Source organism: Aedes aegypti, chromosome 1 (genome assembly GCF_002204515.2).
Source record: "Aedes aegypti strain LVP_AGWG chromosome 1, AaegL5.0 Primary Assembly, whole genome shotgun sequence".
Lineage (NCBI taxonomy): Eukaryota > Metazoa > Arthropoda > Insecta > Diptera > Culicidae > Aedes > Aedes aegypti.
This window is the reverse complement of record NC_035107.1, coordinates 72,356,896-72,381,454: the sequence shown is the minus strand read 5'-3', so window position 1 is coordinate 72,381,454 and position 24,559 is coordinate 72,356,896. Positions and strand designations below refer to the sequence as shown.

The 24,559-nt window shown below is 39.7% G+C and overlaps 1 protein-coding gene across 3 annotated transcripts in view; it reads right to left on the bottom strand.

The window, feature by feature from the left end:
* Nucleotides 1–13,211, bottom strand: part of LOC5563945 (solute carrier family 52, riboflavin transporter, member 3-A) — a 46,416-nt gene extending 33,205 nt beyond the window's left edge. The window contains exon 1 of one of the 3 annotated variants that reach the window (XM_001648217.3): nt 12,902–13,211. The gene's annotated coding sequence lies outside the window, so the exon portion shown is untranslated. Of the gene's footprint in view, nt 1–11,292; nt 11,752–11,780; nt 12,143–12,901 lie in introns of those variants that run through there. The other 2 variants (XM_021839691.1, XM_021839687.1) reach the window with 2 other exon arrangements.
* Nucleotides 13,212–24,559: the final 11,348 nt, after the last annotated feature.

Here is a 24,559-nt window from a genome sequence, read left to right as displayed (position 1 = left end):
CTTGAACCGTTGATAACGAGTCGCTACGGTCGAAGAACCGCTGAACATCACGGTCCGGAATGGCTGATTTTGATTGTGGCCAGCCTTGCTGAATGTAGCGATAGACCTTGCTGAGAACAGGGTCGGAACGGGTGGTATGCTGAATCGCCCTGAAATTGAGAGGAAGTGCGTCAACTGCATCTAATGCTACAGATCTTACATCGTTCTCGGTGATGATGCTGGCTACGACGAAGTCTTCTTCCGGCTTGACGTGCTGATTGATTAGCCGGGACAGAATGTCGGCGTTCCCGAACTTTTCGGTATTCACGTAGACGATGTCGAAATCGTAGAGCAGCAGTTGAAGAGCCCAACGCTGTAGCCGATTCGCCGTGTAGACTGGGATGCCTTTCTTCGAACCGAAGATTCGAAGCAACGGTGCGTGGTCTGTTTGCAAGGTGAAATGGCGACCAAACACCATCTTGTGGAACTTGGTCACGGCGAAGATGATGGCGAGTCCCTCACGATCTGGCTGACTGTAGGCTTGCTCGGCGGACGTCAGTGCCCTGGATGCGTGCTGCACTACCTTGAGCGACCCATCCGGAAACTTGTGGCTGATGGTCGCTCCGACGCCTACCGATGAAGCATCCGCGGAAACCACTATTCCAAGCTGCGGATTGTAATGCGTCAAAAGCAAGTCTGACTGGAGGATCTGCTTGAAGGTGGTGAAGGACTTTTCGCACTCCGCTGTCCAGGCGAACTTCTTATCTGCTTTGAGAAGCTCATCGAGTGGATAGCGAAGCTTGCGCATACTCGGAACGAACTTTCCGTAGTAGTTTATCGCTCCCAGGAAAGAGCGGACTTCTGATACGTTGGTAGGAGCGGGCATGTTGCAGATGGCTTCAACTTTAGCTGGATCCGGACGCAGACCTTGCTCGTCGATGAGATGTCCGACGTACTTGATCTGCTGCTGGCCGAACGAGCACTTTTCGGCCTTGATGGTGAATCCGAATTCCTGAATACGACGAAGAACTGCTTCGAGATTGCGCTGATGATCTTCTTCTTTTACGCCACCGACTAGAACGTCATCGAGATACCCCGACGTACATTCAAGCCCAGCGAGCATCGTGTCTACGAGCTGCTGGAATACTCCAGGTGCCGCCTTTACTCCTGGTGGGAGCCGATTGTATCGATAGAGACCTCTGTGCGTGTTGATGGTGAGCATCTCCCGGCAGCTTTCGTCTACTTCCACCTGCAAGAACGCATCTGACAGGTCGATCTGGCTGAACACCTTGCAGTTCGCTAGCTTAGCGAAAATATCCTCCGGCAGCGGAAGCGGGTACTGATGTGGTTGAAGGGCATCATTGAGGCCAGTGGAGTAGTCTCCACAGATGCGAACTGCGCCGCTTGCCTTGCGAACGACGACAATGGGAGCTGCCCACTCTGAGAAGTCGACTGGAGTGATGATGTTCGCCTTCTCAAGCCGATCCAATTCGGCGTCGACGATACTGCACATTGCATACGCTACCGGTCGCTTTGGCCGGAAAACTGGTGTTATTCCTTCCTTCAGCGTGAACTTCACTTTCGCCTTCGTACACAGTCCCGGTGCGTCGTCGAAAACCTCCGGAAAAGCTGCTTTGAGGGAGTTGATGGACGTGGAAGAACTGCGAACCTGGTTGCAGAACTGGTCCATTGGCACCGACCCGAGATTGAACGCGTCGATGAGGTCTAGTCCAAGCAAGTTGAGCTGTTGCTTGACTACGAAGAATCGACCTATATGCTTCTCCCCATTGAGGCTTACTTCGCAGCTACACTGGAACTTCAGCTTCAGCGGTTTGCCAGACGCTGTTGCGGCTTGCACTGTTGCAGGACTTGATGCAGGTTGCCCGATTTTCCGCCATGTCTGCTCGGAAATGATGCTGATATCCGACGCAGTATCGAGCTGCAGACTGATTTGCCTGCCGTTGATGTCCGCTTTGACAAACCTTCGTCGCTTCCGGATGTTCTTCACCTGCACGCTTCTCGTCGTTGCTTGCTTCGCTGTTCTGCTGTACCGCTTGCTTGGAGATTTTATCTTCCTGGCACTGGAGCAATACCCGTCCTTGTGACCCGTTTCACCACAGTCCCTGCACCGATTCTTCTGGAATGGACAATCCTTCGAATAGTGCATGGCACCGCAGTTCCAACACGGAGTTGCTGGACTGGCACCATTCTGACTGCTGGATCTTGACTCTGGCGAACCTCTTCCGGAACGGAAACTCTTCTTGCTGTGCTGCTTCTTCACTGCTTGCACTGCTGCCGACGAAGACGCTGTCTCTATCATCGCCGTGTCATGCTTGATGTTGAGAAGCCGCTGACATTCGTCCGAAATTTGCTCCAGCGTTACGTCGTCCCGCTCTTCAATGCGACTGAGCAACCTCGTTCTGATTTCCGCATCGCTTTCCGCCTTCAGCCCACAGACGAACATGAGGCACTTGAACTGATCTTCCGACAGTTTCCCTAGCTCGAACTCGACACACAACTTGTTCACTCGACAGGCGAACGTCTTGTAGTCCTCGGTGGCCTGCTTCTTGACTTGCAAGCACCGATACCGTCTGCTGATCACAGACTCTGGCATGCCGAACAAGCTTTTGAGCTTACTCACCGTGTCGTCGAACTTGATTTCGTTGGGACTCTTCGGAAGGATGTAACTGGTGTACCTCTCGTGTTCCGACGGGCCTAACTTCCGCAGCAGCAGTCTCACCTTGGCTTCATCGTCGAGTCGAACGGCGTCCTTGGCGAACAGATCCTCGTAACGGACGTACCATCCACCAAAGGTAACGTTTTGGTCCGGTTCGTACCGGAATTCTCGGATGTTACTCGCCAGTGAATCGAGAATTTGCTCCGGATTTGTCGGAACGTTGATGTTGATCGCCGACAATGCCGACCGGAACATGTCCACCTGCTGATTGAGGAGCGCTTGCTGCTGCTGAAATTGCAGATTTATTTGCTGTTGCATCTGCTGGAAGAAGTGCAGCATCATCGGATCGACCGACGAATAATTTTGCTGCGACTGCTGTTGCTGCCCCTGTGGTACGTGGGAGGCAGCTTGTACACCACTGGGCTGTAGAAGTGGAGGATTTATGTTCGGAATCGACGGCGGCTGCTGCTGTTGATAATTCACTCCCGGATGGTGATTTGGAGCTGCTGGATTCTGCTGCAGTCCATTTGCCGGTGGCACTGATCCTGGCCGTTCACTCCCGGGTGGCGAAAACATCCCGTCGTCCGAAATTCTCCTCCTCTTCCGTGAACGAAACACTTTCACTCACTCGCGCGAAAATGTTCTCAAATTCACCTTTTTCCTCGTCGCCACTGTTACGTACGCGCCGGCGGGGTGGTCGTGTGCATATTTACACATAAACTAGACGCGAACGTACAAAACAAACATGCTAAAACTTTATTAAAACGACTAACTAAAAGTACATACATGTATCGCGGGAAGCGCGCGGACTATTACAAAGGCTGAACAGTTGTTGTTGTTTACTATTCGCGCATCTACGGGTAGCAGTCTAGCTGCTACCAGTGAGCATAGTAGTGATAGTGGTGGTAGCGATCGGTTGATCGCTATGTTGGTCCAGTGGTTCCCAACACTAACTATTTGTTGGCGATTAGTAAGATAAGACTCTACCCATTTAAGAAGGTCCGGTTGAAATCCTATTTTTTCTAACTTAAAAAGCAACATTGGTATGTCAATGCGATCGAAAGCTTTACTGAAATCTGTGTAGAGAGCTTCCACGTGATTACCATTATCCATGGCTGTCAAAGAATAATGAATGAACTCCAGCAAGTTTGTGCATGTTGAGCGTCCCTTAAAAAAAACCATGCTGAGTATGAGTTATTCTGTTTTTAACCATATCGAATAAAATTTTATTTATTATTGCCTCGAAAATCTTAGGAATACAAGAGATAATGGCTATCCCACGATAATTACGTATGTCAGATTTTTTGCCACTTTTAAAGATCGGCACTAAAAATGAGCTTTTCCATGTTTCAGGGAAACTACCTGATTGCAGAGACATATTGTAGAGCCAAAATAGCGGAGATGCAAATTCGATTTATAACATTTTTTTAAAAATACAGGTGGAATCCCGTCAGGTCCAGCACCTTTGGAGACATCTAGACTTCATCTAGACGCAAATGTCATTTGTCGAATGTCATTTGTACTTAAAAAAAATGTGATCTTCCGAACAAGCTACAAAACACTGTAAATGTTTAATCACTAAACAATCCAATTCTTTGAAAAATGTTGGGCGAAATCAATATGAACATTTGGTAGGAATTTTATAATGAGATCTTTATGAAAAACTTGAAAGATATTTTTCAAACAATGTTTCAAAGGAATTTCCGCCCTTCCTTGAATCTGGATATCAGTGAAAACGGTTTGAGCAAAGACAAATTAAAGACCCCCATGTCCCTTGCAGTTACCCAAAATTTTATGGCTCATAAGGTAATCTAGAATGCCGTTCAAAGTGTACTGCGATCTGTCAAACGTGGGTACCTTTTGCACTACCGAGGGACCAAATGCAGTACTAGAAGTGGTACCCAATCTGAGCCCGAGTGGGACGGACCTGGTTTGAGATTAAGGCTAAGTAGCCCGGCATTCGTATTGGCAGCTATGTTGACGTTGCAGCTCGCAATTTCAAAATGACAATACTCACTCCTCATAGTACATAATGATCCGGAAAAGTATCACTATATGCGCTGGCATTCTGGAAGTATGCTGATACTTTTCCAGAAGCCTCAGTGCAGTTCAAACTGAATTTCTTCAATTCAAGCCAAACTTTTCAATCCGACGTATCTGCAAAAATAAACAAATCGAGATTTGCTTTGCATGGGCTTGACAAACGCATAATCTACCTATTGTGTCTATAAAAGTATTCCTACATCCATTTTTTGATTTTTAGAAATAAATTAAAATTATGCCCTATGTGCACTTTACTCAGTGTTTTTAATTTGGCTACATACACCCTTCGTTTGCCAAAGCGACTCAACTGTCAACATTTTTCATGCTAGCACATACACCGTACATATGCTCATAGTAAAGCGACCTATATGTAGAATCAAAACATAAAATTTCGAACACCAGATACGTCATACTGTTTCCAAATCACTAAACATGTTGGAAATCGAGAGAATTGGATTTCCACAGTTTAGCGAGCTGACGGGTCGGCAAACTGATGTGGAACATCATCAGTATTCGGTTTAAGACAATATTTCTCACCAAATTTCGCACAAGAACTGTTCTTCTCCTGCTTTTGTTATTTACGGCTCCGTCCGGTGCTCCTCTTAGTCGAGTTGAAATTGGAAACATTCGGAAACTAATATTCGTTGTCGTTGAAAGTTGAAACTGACGAATTGACTAAGTTTAATAAGTTTTATGGGAATTTGCAAACCGGTGTATATGCAACTTCAAAACAATACTGGTGTATATGACGTGACGGATATGCAAAACGAACTGTCAAACCGACGCATCAAGCAAGGTGTATGTATCAATCAAGGTATGGTATCGACGAATCATCCATGGTGTATGTGAGCAGCACAAAGCAAAAGGGTTTATTCTCTAATTTTACCTGTTTTTCAATTAAATTCAAAACAAATCGGATTTGTTTAATAGTGGTTAGAAACAGTGTTCTTTTTTTCAACTTATAGTAGACATCGCAATAGAAAAAATGCAAAACATTTTAAACAGGATTTAAAATGCTTTACAATATTTTGCATCGCATTTTTCTCGAAACCATCCGAGTGTTAGATACGCCGATTTGAAAAATCATGCTTGAATTCAAAATTATGACATGATTTAGCAACAATCATCAACGACGCGTACACATTTCAATGAAGGCCTGCTTCGCCTTAGAAATTGGCTGTAACGAAGCTCAAACGATTTTTATATCAGATTTATTACTTTCTGTCTTGTAATTATTGGCCTTTGAATAATTAATCATTGATCAAAATAATGATTAAATGGCATCTCCCTATGGCACCGTCCACAAATCACGTAATGCTCGAAGGAGGAGGGGGTACGACTCAAACAAAATTTTGAGAATGTTTATACACAAAGCATTACAGATAGGGGAGGGCTTTCCCCGGGGTTCAAAAATTCAAATTTCTAGCACCTTTTTACGTACACAACGAATGAGCAATAAACATGAAAATGAATGGCTTTATTCATGATTGAAGAAAACAATTCCAATTGAAAAGTTTTAAGCATGGTTTATCGTATTTACCCGATCAACACACAAGTTATAATTGTGTATTATCAACTTATATATGACTAATTTTGGTTATATATCAGTTGATAATACACAATTATAACAGGTGTGTTGCTGGGGTAATCATCAAATGTTGAATCAGGATTAACTTAACGCTCTGCTATATTCAGTCAATATCTGCAGGCGATGTTAGATTGCAAATTTCAAACGTGAACAAAAGCAGCGAGGAACTATTAACAGATATACCATCTGCTAGGGAAAAAAGACTGATTTTCGATTTTCATAAAAAGCATACAGAAATCTTATGAACGGCTAAAAACCTAGGTCGAATTTTGGTGATCTGCCCTTATAAACAGATAGTCTTCATGTAGAATGGTATCACTCACATGCTTCCAAACGGGTCTTTGGATTCGGATCAACTACAACTGAGCAAATGCGCCGTCTTACATGGAGGAAATATTTAAGGTTTTATTTGACTTCAATGGTAACGTCCGTGGATACAAAGCAAAGCCATTCTGTGCTTGGTTGGATTTGGAACTTCCTTGGGCATAAACTATAATTCTCGCGTTCAGTATCAAAAAGGGCGTAACTGCAATGATCGATTTTCTCTTTAGTAAATTACTCGGCTGGGCAACTGCTTGTCACTGCTTTTTTTTCGATTCAGTAGAAAGAACTCGAACTTAAATCGAAAAATGTTACCAATATCGATTGATTTTCATGGAGTAGTTCAAAGAGAAATTGACGGGAAATCGATCACTGCAGATACGACTGTATGATACTACACGCAAGAGTTGTTCTTGTCACACGATATAAGAAATGCAAAATTTATTTATACATTTAAAAGCAATGTTGTAAAATTTGTTAAATATGGTCAATGATTGATTGATGATCGATTAAATGTTTGACTTATGATTAAGATTATGATTTCTGAATAAAATTAGCGATCTTTATGATTATGATTAGTGATTAATGATAAAACATAATATTGCAATGATTATGATTAGTGATTAATGATTAATTCTTGATTTTTTGTGATTAATGATTAACATTTTTGATTAATCATAAGCATTAATCATTAATCATGATCAGTGAATCAAATTATCATCAAAACAGACGAAAAGCAAACAACAAAGCAAGCTCGCTCACAACCGTTTGTCGCAACTGTTGCGGAAAAGGACACAATCAAAAGCAAAATTGTCATGACAATCACAGAGCGCAACATTGTTGCAACCTTTTCAACTCGCGATAAATCAGTTATTTTAAACACAAAACCAAATTTGTTTTGTGGATGCTGTTTGATAGTGTGTCAATGTTTACCAACACGGAGAAAGTTCTCGAAAATTGCAATGCGAAGCCCAGAAAATCGCTGCACACGTGGTGATCGATCTTTGTCGTATTCTGTTCAAGTGATGATAAACTCATGTTGCGGAATAAAATTGTTGCAACAAGAATAGGAGGTGACAAAGTCTTTGTTTCTGCGTGTTGGGTGACAATTGATTCACTGATCATGATTAAATTTATGATTAATCATTAATGCTCTGAAATAAACACATTTAGGGTAAACAGGTATAATACGCCCTCCTAAGGAAAAACTGCTCTATCGCAGTGGCAAATCCATTACTTCTATAGTTTTTGGTGTCAAAGTGTTATTTACTTAGTTAATCATGCTCTACACGCAACTTTCTCTTGCCAGGTAGCTCCTAAAACGAGTACCAGACGTTTTCTGCAAACGGTCCAAATATTGGCGTTTCAAAACAAACCGGGCAATATGCCACTCCTGTAGAAAAAGTTCCGCAGCGTTGCAGAAATGTTTCCAAGGAGAATTCCACCACTTGCTAAGCTATAAGGGTCCATTGTGCAGTGCTCATTTATCTTCTGAAAAAATCGATTTAATTTAAATTTTATCTATGAATTTCAACTAAATTATATCTAAATTGAATGTTTAAGTCCTATTTTGTATGCTTGATAGATTAGATCATAAAAAAGTTTGATCAAACATACTTCAAAATTCATATAACATCAATGGAATCAGTGATCAGTGTTTACACAACTTTGGCGACCTGTAGCTAAAAATTATGACGTGCTGGAAAATTTTTGAGACGGTATCAGATTCAGCGACCCCAAATCTACTCGAGACTTATGATTTGATCCTTGAGACAAGCAAAAATGTTATGCTGTGTAATCTTATGAGTATGGAATCATATTCTAGTAAATATTACGCAGTATTCATCTGATTCGGTTTGTTTCAAGTTCGTCGAAAATCAATGGAGTACTGGAGCTACCATGGAAAAAAGAGGGTTAAGGCTCTCATAACATCTGAAAAATATGCTTGAGGTCATGTAGGTATTAGATTGTGGGCGTGTTTGTTACATCTTGTCCTATAAGGTACTTCACTATGGGTACTTCGCTCAATATCGGATTTTTTTGTGGGATCAATTTGTGAAAAGCAGACAAATTGCAAATCAATTTCCACTCTACTGCACTGATTTCCACTATCAGCGATAGATGTCTTCCGTTGGGCGCCAATAGTGTTTAGAACCGACGGACGCATTTAAATTTTACGTTTTTCTATCTTCCTAAAAAAAAAATGAAAATTGCTGCGTCTCCAAGGAAATTCATTTAGTAATTTTTCTAAGAAACGCTTCCAAAAATTTCGTTCAGGATACCTTCAACCTCGGAATGTTTCTAAAATATCCATGGAAGGATTCTAACATTTCTTTAAGAATTCTTTCAGTAATTACATCAAATAATTGTTCTGATATTCTTCCCGAAATTCTTTAAGAAATTTTCAAGGAAATCCTCAAGAATTAATCTAAGATTTATTTTAGAGATGTTTCCAGGGAATTTTCAAGGAAATTTCTCAGAAACTATTAGAGAAATTCCTGAAAAACGGGAGGTGTTTCCAAAAGAATTTCAAAAGAAATCTATGATATAAAACTAGGAATTCCTGACAAACTCCTGCAAGGCTCTCTGAAAGAATTCTTGGATCTTTTATGATGCTTCTGAGATAATAACTGAAGTAATTGGTGGAAGAGTGAGTGAGTGAGAAAGTAGTAGCGTTAGAGTGTTCCAGCATTTTCTGGATCAAATTCTGAATGAACCCATATAAGCCTGAGTGAAAGCAAAAAGTTCTAAAACCCTCACCGCTCAGCGAATTCTTAAAGGATTCAAATGATTTTTTGTCAGTATACTGGCACGGTTTATGGACAAAAAGTCGAAAGACAAAACGTCGAAAGGACAAAAGGTCGAAAGACAAGAGGTCGAAAGGACAAAAAGGTCGAAAATGATTTGTTTGGTGGGAAATTTTTCCTTCTTTAAAAATAGATTTTCGACCTTTTGTCCCTCCTTTTATGTTCTTCGACCTTTTGTCTTTTCGACCTTTTTGTCTTTCGACCTTCTGTCCTTTCGACCTTTTGTCTTTCGACCTTTTGTCATAGATTCCAACAAATCTATTGCCGGTTCTTCCGGGCATTACGTCCGCATGGTCACATATGGTATATTAAAACGGTGTAAAACTCTTCATTCATTATGTTGAATATCAGATCTTAATGATTTATGCAAATTAAAATGATTGTCATTGCAAATAAATAAAAGTAACTTGGCATGTCCCAAAAAATAGCCCTCTTTTACCCGACTTGACCCGGTAACCCACCGGAATAACTCCGGCCACAGGAATATTTCCGAGTTCTTTTGGCCACTTCTAGAAACTAGATATGTGAGCCAGTGAACTGACAAAAAATCATTTTGAATCCGTTAAGAATTCTCTGAGCGGTGAGGGTTTCAGTATTTTTGCTTTCACTCAGGCCTATACGGGTTAAAGTCAATTGTGATCTGAATAATATCATAAAACCGAATATACAACTGAAATTATTCCTTTTCCTCCGTGAATTAATGCAAGGATTCCAGAGGTTTCTGTAGTCATTTTTCAGGTTTCAGAGATTTCTGTAGTCATTTTGTAAGGGATACCTTCAGTGATATCTACAAGAAATTGTTCGAGTATTTGTTTTGTGAATTTCTCCAAAAGCGTTTTTCGAGATTCCTCCCCAGATTCCACAAGGTTTTAATTTAAAAACATTTGCTCCTCTAGTAATACCCCGGACATTACTTTACACATGCTCCTTAGAATTTCTGCAGGCATTTACAGTCTGAATCTAACACCAGTGTTACAAAAAATCCCCTTATATCAATCCAATAAATGTTCGTGAATGGTTTAATATAATGAAGACCTTACTGCGTGTTGGCACAAGAGCGTCCCGTAAAATATGAAACATCTGCCAGGGTAGTTAGTTATCTCGTTTATTTGGTAGGCTCGGACGGCTTAGGGCATAACAGAGCCGATACAATTCTTGACCGCAAACTGGAAGTGAAAAAAAAAATAATCCCGAGATAGCCAACAGAGCTTTTCGGAAGAAACTCCCGGAATAAATTGCGAAATTTGCTGTAGATTCTTAGAAAATTGAGCAGAAGTTCCTTCAAGTTTGCCGAAATTTCTTCAACAATTCTGCAAGCAGTTTTAGTGGTTCTGACAATAATTCTACAGAAATTACTCATATTGTTCCCTAAATTTCTCTATGAATTGTGCCACAAAATATTTACAAAAAATAGATCAAATTATTTCAAAGGAATCAGCCAAGAATTGCTTTTAGCAAGTCCACCAATTCAGTCAAAAATTTCTACATGGTTTTGTATATTTAGGACACAATGTGACCGACCAGTCTTGAGTTAATTCATTGATTTTTCTAACGATACTTTCCCTGATAATGCTTCCAAGAATGCTCACGGCAATTTATCAAAGAACATCTAAAGGTTGGCTGTAGAAATTCTGTAGACAATACATCACTTTTTGTTGAATACTGGTTAGGACAATCCCTCGAATGTTCTATCCAGGTTATTTTTTTTGTGCGTAGGACATATCCTACTTGTCCTATCCAATTCTCGTCCCACTGTCTACGTCACTGTTAAAGGTGTAACATTAGTATCTCACAACATTGTAAAAAGTTACATCAGCATTCAAAGGACTCTATAACAAGACTTGGTGCTTTAATGAACCATCTAATTATAAACTTACCAACGTGACGTGACGATTGCAAAATCCCTTCGTCATCAACTTCAAGGTGAATTCCTTGGGAGAGTCCTTATCACTCACTTAAAAATCGTTTATAGATAACAATCTTCTTCGGCAAGCCTTCTACCACCCAATCCGCATATCACATCCCGGCTGACTGACTTTGCCCCCTTTTCCGAATGGATATCACACCTCACTTAAACAAAGCCGGTACACCAATACTAGGTAAGTAATCTCAGACCAACCATTGAATTTGGATACCTATGCGATGCGTTTGGTTGTTCCTACACCGAAGCGCGAAACCATCGCATCGCAAAAGCAAACAGTTTTCTCACCGTCAGCGGTTTCGTTACATGCCAGCGTTACGGTGCACTGAATGAAACATATTACATCACTCAGGTTCAATCGAAAATTGCTGCTAAATAGCTATATTTCCAGGGTATTCTTATAACAACTGAGGAGACCTAGTTCTTATGTCCATTACAACATACCTAAATAGTATTACTGTGTTTCTTCGTAATTCACCATATGTAACTCGTTATGTCATCGAATTCACTATCCGCTAACGAGTTTCCAAACTTTTAGAAATTTCACTTTTCAAACACTGATCTCCTCTTGTTCTTTGGGTCAGGGACAAACTTTGGACACTTTCCGCAACACACAGACGAAACTATACTGACTGAAGTCTGAAGGTTGTTCTATTTTCAGTCTTATACTCTTCGATGCTGAACCGATCGGTAGAAGGATGGTCTGCGTTTTCCCATGTCTTTTTCCAAAGGGAACTTTGAGTTCCCCGTCTACTCTAACTTATACTTTAGGTATCTATATCGTTTCAATTGGAACGATTGGAACCAACTAAATTGAACTGAGCGAATTGACCTTGTTTGCGATTTCACACTACACATAACGCCACACTGCATCGATGGTATCGTCGATACAGTATCAATGGAGAAGAACGGTTTGTTCTCTAACGAACGTCGTGATCAGTTCTTTAAATGATATATTATATATACTAGGTATGGATAGATAGAACGAAGCATCAAGAAGCACACTAATTGCTTTGAACATTATAACATTTGAAGCCGTGGCGCCGGCTCCCTCTTATAAGAATTCGATAATGTGCGACAGGTACTATCATCGGCATAGCCAGAGGGGAATAGGGGGCCCTTGTTAAATAAATAGGGTATTTTTTAAGTGAACTGGGAGGAACTATAGTATCTATAGTACAATCCCTAAAGTAATTCCGAGTGATATTTCCGAAGAAATTAAAGAGGAAATATCTGTAGAAAATCTTAGAGCGATTATTGATTCAGAAGGTGTTAGTAGTGGACTCAGTAGATAAACATCTCATTAGTGGAATGCTCAGAAAATATCTTCCTTGTGGGAGAATATCTATAACTGGACCCGAGAAATGCAACTGTTCTACGTTTCTCACGATTTGGATGATATCAAAATTGATCTTTTTTTAAAGAAAATAATTTTCTTTTGTTTTTTTTTTTGTGCATTTACTTGTGTAATTTCATCATTTGCACATCCCTAAAATACTGGCTACGCCGGGTACTATGTGAGGTAAATTACTATACATATTACGATATCACAACTTGTGACTTACCGGCTGCTTCCTCGTATTCGTTGATAACCCGTTCTGTTTACTATGAATCGATAACAATCGCGGACCACTGATTGTAGGGTATGTACACAACAGATACCGTTGGATCACTGCTGGGAGGACACTGACGACAAGGCGACAGATAACGGGAACCACGCCGGGCCGGGGTTTGTCACTAATAATAATGCGTGCACGACCGTTTCATGTCGTTTTTGTGTTCTTCGGTGCTGTGCTCCAAAGGGATTCCTTACAATGCTGTAAACTCAATGTCAGTTAAACATGGCTCACTTTTGATCTGACTATGGATAAATTCGTTGTAGAGTGTAGAGAGGGTGCGAAAATGTAGCGCAGCACATCAGGGAAACGAGAACGACAAAAGAGTGCTGTTTATTTACTTCGCTTCATTCATGCCGTCGATGCGTTTTCCCGAACAATGACAGTTGAGCATGAGAAAGATTCAAGAGCTCCCGGTGAGAGAGGTGAGTTTAGGGTGATGCAAAGTTCGAAAGGCTGGTCGCTCGGGGGAACATAATGGTTCTTTGGGACTGGGACAAAACCTGCATCTCAGCTTAGTGTTATATGAGCATTTTCACAGTTTGTTTAACCAGTTTAGCACCAAGAACGAAATATACCACAGACAAACAAACATAACATCAAGAACAACTAGGGGAAGAAAATCTACAATATGTAGCATAAAGTCCAGCAAAAATATCTGTTTCCAGGATCGTTGCCTCCAAAAATAATTTTATTAGATACACACTGTCCATAAAGGCATAACTGTCCCATATGGATTTAGTAGGCATTGAGAAAACAGCGCTCAAAGTTTGAAGTTTGCATTTTCATATAAATGTTTATAATTTTGTAGTAAATTTTTGAATGCAATATTCATTTAGCTCTACCCCACAGAATACTCATTTTGCTAATATTGATCAGTAAAAAAGTATAAAGTTGAACATAATTCCAGTTTCGCAGCTGCTATTGGGGTTCAAAGTTCATATAGAGACTGTTATGCCTTTATTTTTCACTAAATGGGACTGCACCAACTTCATATTTTTTCACAACATTTTCAAACAAAGTGTAAAAATGTGCATATGCCTAGTGAAGTGTATAATAAAACATGAATGCTTTTATGGGCAGCACAGGTCGGACTCGATTATCCGGGATTCGATTATCCGGAATTTCAGACTCGATTATCCGGGATTTGTTTTTAGATGTTCTTGTTTTTCAATTGTTAAGCTAAGTATGCTGTTCAGCTCATGAAAAGTAAAAATTTCTGCGGAAAAAAATGGTCAAGAAATTTTCTACAGTGAGTCCCATTTGAATTGACATTTCTTTTCAACTGCGTACTGCGATCAAAGAAAAATGCGTTTCTTGAGCATTTCTTGCAAGAAATTTCCCACGCATCGAGATAGGCGATTACTTTTCTGTTGAAGTGCATACTTCCCATTATGCATAAATCTGATTTTGGTATTGCAATATACAATAGGTTTTGTAGTTTTGAACGTATTTAAGAAAGGGGGGGGGGGGGGTTGAAATAGAGGTGTTTGTGTACGCTGATTTTTTTTGTAAAGACCCCTACTGTTCCTAGAAATTTCTGGCTACGCCATCGCATCATATAAATAAAACAACGAAAAAAGATAATATTTAAGTTCTATTATCAAAGATTATAATTTATTTTTTCTTAGTGATTGGATTATCCGGAGTGAAAAAAAAAATCGATACTCCGGATAATTGAGCGCGACCTGTATTATTTAATATTAAAACAAACATTCTTGGCATTAACGTCCTCACTGGGACACAATGTGATGGATTTTACTTTTTTTTTTAAATCCATCACATTGACTGGGACATGCTTCTCAGCTTAGTGTTCTTATGAGCACTTCCACAGTTATTAACTGAGAGATTTCTTTTCCAAAGTTACCATTTTCGCATTCGTATATCGTGTGACAGGTACGATTATACTCTATTAGAGTGGTTCAAAAAAACCGTTTTTGCTCCACACCGCTAATTCGATTCTAAATCAAATTCTGAGTGTCCTCCCAAAATTGAGCTCATTTGGATGAAAACTGAGACTGCACAAGCCCTTGAAAGTTTATATGGGAATTACTATGGGAAAACCAACCAACTCATTCAATCGGCCATAGTGTTTGCCCATGTGCTCTTGTAGATTAGAACTACGTTGAAACTGTGAGACACAATAATCAGCTACAACTTTGCCGTAGACCGTTTCCAAATCGGACGCCCCAGTAATTAGTTATTGATTTTTGAACGAGTTGTAAAACTTTGGCTATAATTATTGGGCTGCTCTGCAGGCCATCACTGGATATATGCAGTAAAACATAGTAGCCATGATTTGTGCGTGCTATCTCTTGCGCCAGGTGCAGCAATGTTGCCTGTTCAGAAGTTAAATGAGCACTGCTGAAGAATTGTGACTGGATATAAATCAATAACTTATTACTGAGGCGTCCGATTTGAAAACGGTCTTCGGCAAAGTTGTAGCTGATGAATGTATCTCACAGTATCAACGTAATTCTAATCACCCAAGAGCACATAGGCAAATACTATGACCGATTGAATAAGTTGGTTGCTTTTCCCATAGTAATTCCCATATAAACTTTAAAGGGCTTTTGGTTGCTTTTCCCATAGTAATTCCCATATAAACTTTAAAGGGCTTGTGTAGTCTCAGTTTTCATCCAAATGGGCTCAAATTTTGGGAGCACACTCAGAATTTGATCAAGAATCGAATTAGCGGTGTGGAGCAAAAACGATTTTTTTGAAACCACTCTAATACTCTATACCCAGGGAAGTCAAGAAAATTTTCATTAAGAAAAGATCCTGGACCGACCGGAAATCGAAACCCAGACACCTTCAGCATGGCTTTCCTTTGTAGTCGCGGACTCCAACCACTCGGCTAAGGAGGGCCCTTCTAACCTTCCTTAGTCCCTAACAAAAGTTACAAATAGGGTCCTAAAGCCCTGTCCCAATTTTAGAACCAAACGCTTAAGTTTAGGCCAAAAACACATGTGTACTCAATTTTTAAATGATTTTTGTTGGTTTAGGCCCAAAAAACTTTTTTTATTGCGCAGTTCCCACCTTATTGGACCCCGCACTTCAGAAGTGCGGGCAGGTTCATAAGTGCGGAAACGTCAAACCCTTTGTTTTCGCCGTTGGCGGGCAAGAAAAGGCAGTGAATCGGTTTCGCGCCAACGAAAATTGTTTACGTTTTATCAAAAGCATGCACGCAGCGAACTGGACTATCGAATTTCATACATTTTGCCTTATGAAAGGTGGATCGATTATTGCAATACGAACGCTTTATGTATCGTTTTAGCATCACTCAACATCAAGGCGTCGATTGGCGCGTAGTGTACGCTCGGACCTATCGATCGCAAGGTTCTTGGTTCGATTCCAGGTTGCCGCGTTTAACGTTTTTTGTTTTCAAATTCTGGTTTCATAAGGCAAATTTATGAATTTCAACCCGATTTCTTGTGGCGAATTTTCATAAGGGGTTCCTATGTTTATCGATAGTCCATTTGCCTGAGTGTGTGCTCTCAGCAGGGTTGCTAGTTTGTTTGTTTCATTTGTTTCACGAAAACTTGCTTGTAAAACATTTGTAAAAGTATTCAGCCATTTGAAATAGGCTTGTTCGATTATAATTAATTGTGACAATGATGCAGTCAAGTGCAAATCTGCATTTGGATAGAAAAACCAGTGTAATTTATCGCGTAAATGTACATTTGAAGAACTTTCCATTTGCTTAGAAACATATTGGAACCACTGCTTGGTGACCTTCGAAGCAGGTCCGTCACACTCGGGCTCAGATTGGGTACCACTTCTAGTACTGCATTTGGTCCCTCGGTAGTACAAAAGGTACCCAAGTTTGACAGATCGTAGTACACTTTGAACGGCATTCTAGATTACCTTATGAGCCTTAAAATTTTGGGCAACTGCAAGGAACATGGGGGTCTTTAAATTTGTCTTTGTTCGAAGTGCGATACACAACTTTCCCAATAATCCATTTATCAAAGCAAAGCACAATAAGTTTTTTGAAATTTTGTCACACCCTTTGGTTTTAAACTCAAATTTTGGGTATATTTTGTTTTCCGTGTCCTTCCCGAAATGTCAGATAGGAACAACCCCAATGTCAAAACTAAAACCCCTGTGGTATTTTTGTCAACAAAGTGAACGTCAAACATGATCAAAAGTGTCAAGGTTCATATTTGGAACCATTTTTAAAATTCAAGTTTAAATATGTTATAGCCGTTATTTGAGCTGGAAAAATTGCTAAAGTAGTTGCAAGAACATGCTCTTTCGTATTATTAAATAAAAACAAGAATTCATTAAAAATTTAAGTACCCAATTGTGACTTAGGGTCGTTTTCGACCCGAAAATTCAAACAGCTCGCAAAAAACAGTGTGTTGACCGAATTTAGTTCTGTTGGACTTAAAAGAAGGGCACACATGTCTAGTTTCAGAAACCCTCCGGATTTGGTCACTGTGACCACCGCGAACCTGCTATACATGAAAAAAGTCCCTTTAGAGACCCTTACTTCGACGACCTGTAGTTTCGTAACTAAACAAGTAATCTGAACCGTCCTCATATTGTTGAAACAGGTATTCACGTGGACTTTGAATAGAGATTCTCAAATCACTTAGTTATTCATACCCGGTTCCGGAAACCCGGAACATCCGAAAAATGAGTTTTCATCGCAGTTCTGTATATTGTGCTTTGCTTTGATAAATGGATTATTGGGAAAGTTGTGTATCGCACTTCGAAGGTCACCAAGCAGTGGTTCCAATATGTTTCTAAGCAAATGGAAAGTTCTTCAAATGTACATTTACGCGACAAATTACACTGGTTTTTCTATCCAAATGCAGATTTGCACTTGACTGCATCATTGTCACAATTAATTATAATCGAACAAGCCTATTTCAAATGGCTGACATACTTTTACAAATGTTTTACAAGCAAGTTTTCGTGAAACAAATGAAACAAACAAACTAGCAACCCTGCTGAAAGCACATGCTTTTGATAAAACGTAAACAATTTTCGTTGGCGCGAAACCGATTCACTGCCTTTTCTTGCCCGCCAACGGCGAAAACAAAGGGTTTGACGTTTCCCGCACTTATGAACCTGCCCGCACTTCTGAAGTGCGGGGTCCAATAAGGTGGGAACTGCGCAATATGTAATTCACATCGGCACTATTCGGTTGATGGATATTTGGCATAATTTTTTTTCTGTAATAAGGAATCAATTACCGGCGCACATTTCCTTAAAATTCGGTCCAGTATGGTCCATGCGGAACTGGTTCTGGAGTCCCGGGAGGTGGCCAATCTGGACAATTCGATGAAATTACTCAGATTTGAACCTCAAAACCAAATGAATTGTGTGCAATAGACCATTTCCGTCAAAAAATATTATTTGCTCATGAGCTTTCTTTTCAATTTACTGGACAAACTTCCCTAAGGAACCCATATGTTTTGAAGCCTCTAACTATTGAAAAACAATGAAAAACTGGCGGCACGACAGTTCGCCCCACGGTCCCCAACATTTTATTTCTCTCCAATTTTTATCAGGCCCCTTTTTCCCCTATGATTTTATCTCCACGTTGTGGTGAATTCTGATCAGCTGTTCATCTGCGGTCTCCACTCAAGCTTCTGGATTTACTCCAATGATAAGATTTACTCAGGTGGCGCAGATCATTGATGCGTGACACTAGTTCTCTCTTTTATTCTTTCGCTATTCCTATGCAGAGCAAATAGTGACGTCAGCCGGAAAATAAAAAAAAAGAAATAGTGGCACGCATCAATGATTTGCAACACCTAAGTAAGTTCCGAACATTGGTCTCAACTTTGTTGATCTTCGGGTTGAAGTGCACTGTTTGTTCCTTTTTTTGATGATGGTGGTGACTGCAATCCCCACCTCCGTACCGGAAACGACCTAAGAGCTGGTGATGGCCGTTCAAATATCTACCTTAACAGGTTCCAACACCGGAACCTTAATATTAATTGCGTGCGCAAACATATTTCCCCGTTTTGTTTTCAAGACCCCAAACAAGTAGTAACTAGAACCATCAGTAAGAGAGCCGTCGCGATGAAGTTCTCTACGAACAGACTAAAGATCTCCTTCTTATGCTTCGCATGAAGTTACTGTGGTGCTCCCTCCAGCTGAATAATTTTCGAAAAGGGTCCTACCACCATGGCGGCAGCGGAAACTGGAGGGTCCTACTCTCTCCTGGTTTTGCGGTCAGTGGAAAATTGGCGACGAAAAATTTCACTGCGTGGCAGCAGTCTTTTAAGCTATTTGTTCCTTGATTTGTTCCCAATTTGAAATCCGGAACTTTGCCGCTATCAAGATTACAAGAGCTGTTTGATTGATACATTATTTGATTCGGATTCCGCCCCGGCTTCCATGGATATCCGGAAATAAAAATGGTATGCTTCCGCGCAGTTAAACCTCCGTTCCTAGTATGCCGCTGGCCACAAAAGCAGAAACTTATCGGGAACATCCGGCGCACCACAGCAGCTTCAGGCAAAGAGATGTATGGGTTATTTGTTGTGGTCGTGAAGCATTTCAAAGTTGAACATCGTTAAATTTTTCCAGCTACAACGACGGCCATTTTTCGTGGAGTTCTTGTGATTTCTGTGACTGTTTGCGGGCATAGAAGCAGCACGCTAAACAAGATTCACGCATCGCATGTGTTTGATCTACACAAAATAAGTCAACGAATGCAAAAATGTCTGAATATGTGAAAAATCTGTACAATAGACCATTTCCGTCGGACCTTACCCCCAATTTTTATATTTTTCTTCGAAAGGTGATTGCTTTTAATGATTATTGACGCTTTCCGATATTTTTTATATGCACTCCTGATTTTCTCACATTTTTTTGAAAATTTGGGAATTTGAGGTGAATTTCATCGTGCGGCACAGTTGTTTCAACCCTATGGGTATAAAAAGTGGAGATTTTTCCAAAACTTTTACAACACCCCTGCAACAAATGTTTGTAGACGCAACAAAATGTCAAATCCAGCAACAACAAAATTGACTCGCTCGTTGGTTTGTTGTTTTATCAACCTCACGCTTAACTTGTTCCGCTCAAAAATGAGTAGCGCGTGCACAAAATCGGCCTCTTCTCATGCAGCAGATTTCCTGTGCAGATAGGTTGTATTCATTTTTGCGCAAGGGCTTGTAAACAAAACTTAATGAGCAAATAACGCACAGCGAAAGAACGCTCGAAATGCAGAATTCACTTCCATTTTTCTTTGGATTATGAAAACATGACAAAGTTTAAGTTTTTCAAATTTATTTTCTATTTGAATAGCTAAAGCGGAAGCAAATGGGGAAACAAATTTCGCATTGGTGACCATCTTTCAGCTTTTCGATGAATAAAAAATACCGGAAAACTTCAACTAACGGTCAACTGTTTGCTGCCACGCGGGAGACGACTGACAGTTCCATTTTCAGCGATCTGTTGCCAATGGCCAACACGCATATGTATAGGCTCACAGAATGAGTGCGAATTGTACAGATTTTTCACATATTCAGACATTTTTGCATTCGTTGACTTATTTTGTGTAGATCAAACACATGCGATGCGTGAATCTTGTTTAGCGTGCTGCTTCTATGCCCGCAAACAGTCACAGAAATCACAAGAACTCCACGAAAAATGGCCGTCGTTGTAGCTGGAAAAATTTAACGATGTTCAACTTTGAAATGCTTCACGACCACAACAAATAACCCATACATCTCTTTGCCTGAAGCTGCTGTGGTGCGCCGGATGTTCCCGATAAGTTTCTGCTTTTGTGGCCAGCGGCATACTAGGAACGGAGGTTTAACTGCGCGGAAGCATACCATTTTTATTTCCGAATATCCATGGAAGCCGGGGCGGAATCCGAATCAAATAATGTATCAATCAAACAGCTCTTGTAATCTTGATAGCGGCAAAGTTCCGGATTTCAAATTGGAACAAATCAAGGAACAAATAGCTTAAAAGACTGCTGCCACGCAGTGAAATTTTTCGTCGCCAATTTTCCACTGACCGCAAAACCAGGAGAGAGTAGGACCCTCCAGTTTCCGCTGCCGCCATGGTGGTAGGACCCTTTTCGAAAATTATTCAGCTGGAGGGAGCACCACAGTAACTTCATGCGAAGCATAAGAAGGAGATCTTTAGTCTGTTCGTAGAGAACTTCATCGCGACGGCTCTCTTACTGATGGTTCTAGTTACTACTTGTTTGGGGTCTTGAAAACAAAACGGGGAAATATGTTTGCGCACGCAATTAATATTAAGGTTCCGGTGTTGGAACCTGTTAAGGTAGATATTTGAACGGCCATCACCAGCTCTTAGGTCGTTTCCGGTACGGAGGTGGGGATTGCAGTCACCACCATCATCAAAAAAAGGAACAAACAGTGCACTTCAACCCGAAGATCAACAAAGTTGAGACCAATGTTCGGAACTTACTTAGGTGTTGCAAATCATTGATGCGTGCCACTATTTCTTTTTTTTATTTTCCGGCTGACGTCACTATTTGCTCTGCATAGGAATAGCGAAAGAATAAAAGAGAGAACTAGTGTCACGCATCAATGATCTGCGCCACCTGAGTAAATCTTAATCATTGGAGTAAATCCAGAAGCTTGAGTGGAGACCGCAGATGAACAGCTGATCAGAATTCACCACAACGTGGAGATAAAATCATAGGGGAAAAAGGGGCCTGATAAAAATTGGAGAGAAATAAAATGTTGGGGACCGTGGGGCGAACTGTCGTGCCGCCAGTTTTTCATTGTTTTTCAATAGTTAGAGGCTTCAAAACATATGGGTTCCTTAGGGAAGTTTGTCCAGTAAATTGAAAGAAAGCTCATGAGCAAATAATATTTTTTGACGGAAATGGTCTATTGTGCGACATTTCGGTTTTTGAACTAAAACTAGGCATGCGACGGCACAATCTTCATGATTTTGAATAACTGTGACTTTGCTAGTACAATTATTGATGAATGACCATTTTGGTTCTTCTGGCCCACCGAAATAACCCCGGAATGAACGCCGGAAATACCCGTATTGGGGGACGTTTCGGTTTTTGTACCAAAACTAGGCATGCGACGGCTCAATCTTCATGATTTTGAATAACTGTTACTTTGCTAGTTCAATTATTAATGAATGTTCCCTTTGGTTCTTCTGACCCACCGAAATAACTCAGGAATGGCCACCGGAAATACCCTTATTGTTGATCATTGCAGCTTTTGTACCAAAACTAGGCATGCGACGGCTCAATCTTCGTGATTTGAATACCTGTGACTTTGCTAGTACAATTATTGATGAATAACCCTTTTGGTTCTACTAACCTTCCGAAATAACCCAGGAATGGCCACCGGAGATACCCGTATTGTGGGACATTTCGGCTTTTGTACCAAAACTAGGCATGCGATGGCTCAATCTTCATGATTTTGAATACCTGTGACCTTGATAGTTCAATTATTGATAAATGACCACTTTGGTTCTTCTAGCCCACTGAAATAACCCAGGAACAAAAGAAACATTTGCCTATTTTATAATCATTGATTAAGCAATTTTTCACAACTACATACTGAATAGTTGTTTTATTATATTACTTTGTAGCTGCTACGCACACATTGTTCAAGCAAATCTGGCGAAATTATTAAGCTTCTTATCATTTAGTGACTGTAATCATATATTGTAATGATGTTTATTCAGGTTTCAATTAGCCTAATAAGGATTGATGATTTAACAACGCTAGTTTAACAAACAACATTATTGCAGTTTAATTCAGCATCATGTTAACAGCATTTTAATTGTTTCCAAGTGAAGCCTTTGTTCAGGCGTTGTTCACACAAGTTTGGAGAAGTTGTAAAGCGTGTCGTTGTATATTGACTTTATTCTGCAACTTCAAAAACGCTTCAGAAGCATTTATCTCAGCTTTTATTCAACTGCCACAAAATTAATTGAAAATGAATAAATGACCAAAAATTGCTTAACACTGTACTTCAAGTGCAGTGTATATTTTTACCATGAATTAATAACTCTTTCTAATAATTACCTGGATACTGGATTCAAACTCGAGACCTTCCCATCGTCAGCGGTATACCTTGCCATCTGCACCATTTTAGAATTCATATATCAGCTATCCAGTGCCCAATATAAACCTCTTGTAGCTGAATATTGATCATGCTTGAGCTTCTATTCAACAATGTCCAATCAACACGTGCTATGCTGATCAACAACTGAATAAGTGCATTGCTTCTGCTGCTGTTCAGTACTGATGCGAGCTGAATTCAGTCGGCTATTTATAGCGCACAGTGAGAAAATTGATGTCAATGTTGGTCATAAATAAAGTTTATTCACAAAGTAAAAACAGTCGGAAATGATTAATCGAATTTCATAAGTTTTTAACTTGTTAAAACTCTATTGAATTGTTCATCTATCTATACTTAAATTCATTTATTAAATGTATAATATTTTTATTAGGTTAATATTTTAATTATTTGTCGTACTTTTTCCATCTATTAAACATTATAGAAATATAAAATATATTTCAATCATTGTATGTAAAATGTGCTCTTTTTGTTTTTCAAAATAATCCTATATCAGAAGACTGATTCAAAATATTTTCTAAACATAATTGAATAATTGTATTGAGACAGCATCAGTTATGATTGTATCCAATATGTTTTTATATATTAGTAAGTTAGTGACGAATTTGCCAAGGGCGAAAAGCCACTCAAATAAAGATAGATAATAATAATATTAGTAAGTCGAACATTGTAATACATTAGAAATACAACGCAATTTTCAGATATTTTGACCGTTTTTCGAAAAATTTGGTCATGGTGTGACCCCTTATTTAAGGCTTATTTGTTGCTGAACAATGTGTTTATTGATTGATATTTTGGCCTTCTTTGGATTAACTGCTCGGATGATATTTCTATGTTGTATTAAGATTTTATAAAATACCTATTCAGCATTTAATCATGTTCATGTTAAGCATGGAAACAGCTGAAGTGCGAAGCAACCAAAACTTTAGTTCGTCTCCTGTACATCTGTTTACACAATTATATTTGTTTGGTGGAATATTGGCTCTTTAATAGATGGCAAAATGACTTATTCAACTCATTAGTAAAATAATCTTGACAAGTCGGCAGAGATTCTTTGGAGAAGTTTAATAAGTGTTGATTCTACTATTATTCATTACAATGGAAAATGTTGAACATTGACTTAAATTTGGATCTAAACAGCATCTTCTCAGCTCTTTATAGGGCATTTTTTCAGCTGTCACCATCATTCAACAATAATTAACTATGTATGTTCATTTGTGACACTGGACTGTAAGTTGAGTAACCACTTTCATGCAATTATTGCCTACATGTCTTAGATTTGATTTGAAAAACATTTGAAAATAACATAAAAAAGACATAATATGTTTTGCTTGAATAAAAGCTTACTTATATACTGTTATTCGCATTGTTTTTAAGTTTTACTAATCATGCTGGTCAACATATTAAGTATTAGACACTGAAACTTTTGTACATTTTGTTGTTAATCGAATGTTCAATATTCTACTAAAATAATGGCTACAACTTATAGAAGCTTTTAATCAGTTAGCCCTGTCCCAATTTTAGTGCCAAACGCTTAAGTTTAGGCCAATAACAC